The sequence below is a fragment of the Halyomorpha halys genome, unplaced genomic scaffold, assembly GCF_000696795.3.
Source record: "Halyomorpha halys isolate HHAL.00 unplaced genomic scaffold, Hhal_1.1 Scaffold1710.1, whole genome shotgun sequence".
Taxonomy (NCBI): Eukaryota; Metazoa; Arthropoda; class Insecta; order Hemiptera; family Pentatomidae; genus Halyomorpha; species Halyomorpha halys.
The window spans coordinates 80,166-81,612 of NW_027109041.1; the positions used below are offsets into that span (position 1 = coordinate 80,166).

General features: G+C 30.5%; 1 long non-coding RNA gene across 1 annotated transcript in view; it reads left to right on the plus strand.

Moving 5' to 3' along the window:
- The first annotated feature begins 672 nt into the window (after positions 1 to 672).
- LOC106690422 (uncharacterized) overlaps positions 673 to 1,447 on the plus strand; it is an 8,092-nt gene continuing 7,317 nt past the window's right edge. Inside the window, exon 1 of the long non-coding RNA XR_001344601.2 lies at positions 673 to 832. This is a non-coding gene — a long non-coding RNA (uncharacterized lncRNA). The remainder of the gene's footprint in view (positions 833 to 1,447) is intronic.

Sequence of the window (1,447 nt, forward strand, 5' to 3'; positions counted from 1 at the left end):
ATCATTAAATGAAACTGTAGGGCAGTCAGTAGGTTTACGAAGAAGGGTAAAGGTGATTTGATAGGATTTGTTGGAATTTTATAAAAACTTAAAAGTAATATTTTACGGGTTTTTAATATAAATAAAACTTAATTTTAAATTTTGAATAGTTACTATGACACTATGGAAATAGCAAGTAAGTAACCTTATAAATCGGTATTTTATATGAGATGAATGACGTACATTTTGGTCGATTACCAATTTATTTTTTCTATAACTATAACCAACAATGGGTAGTGCCTCAACTTCAGCATGAAACTGATTCTTGTGATGGAAGAATCAAGAATATTTTTATGGATTATAAATTTTATCTTACTAACTTATAAAATGTTTACCTTCCATGAAAAAGGGTCTATGTCTAATTGTTTTTTTAAGCGAATGTTAAGAACATTCAATTGCATCTTTATGTGATTTTCCATTCTTTAATCGGGAGATAAAAGTTGTAAGATTATTAATTTTTTTCCTATTAATTTGCTAATGCCATTTATACCGATTAGGAAAACCTTTAAGCCTCTTACTGAGTGCAAGACAAACCACGGGCATATCTATAAAAACACAAGAGAATTATAAGGTCCGATAACATGAAGGTAAATGTAAATCATCCTATTAATCTATATTATTTTTTATTATTACTTAGATATACATGTATAAAGAAAAATGTTATCTACGTTGTGTATAGCAGTGTTGTATCTGTAAACAATGAAGTTCATTCTTGTTATTTTAGTCTCCGTTTTCATCATTGTTACAATGGCTAGTGATTTGGACCAGGATGAAGATGGCAGTAATGTAGGATGTTAGTGTCATAATTCTGTAATCTAGAAATGATTTTCTTTTTAACTGTGTTGTATGAGGCTGTGATCATAGTCACAATAATTCATAGTTTAAAAGGATTTTAAGAAACTTATTATTGTGTTATATTTATTCGAAACAGTCCTAATTTGTGTTGTATTATCATAGTCCACTATTTATTCCATTTCCAGCTATTAATTCATTATCGCGGGGCCAGTTCACTTAATAATTATACTTGTGATATTTTGTTTGGAGCTATTCCTGTCCAGGCCATTTTTTCTTTTAAAATTCGTAGCACAAATGACGTAGTAGTACGTACTCTAGTGGACTAACACTGTCATTCTCATCTAATTTGTCCTTTTTGCAAAATTACGAATTCTCATTTATTTTATAGCAGTCACATCTTCCGTCCATTGTACTAACTTAATATGGACTATCTAGTTCACATCAAGTGTAATTCTTATTTATGTGTTTGTCTTAACTGCGACCTGGCTAGTATTGCTAAGTTAAAGTGTGCTATTTTTGCTAACTGTCCTGAGGATTGGAAGGGATATCATGGTCTGTAAGTTCATAACTACTTTACTGCGACCTGGCTAGTGTTGCTAAGTTAAAGTGTGCT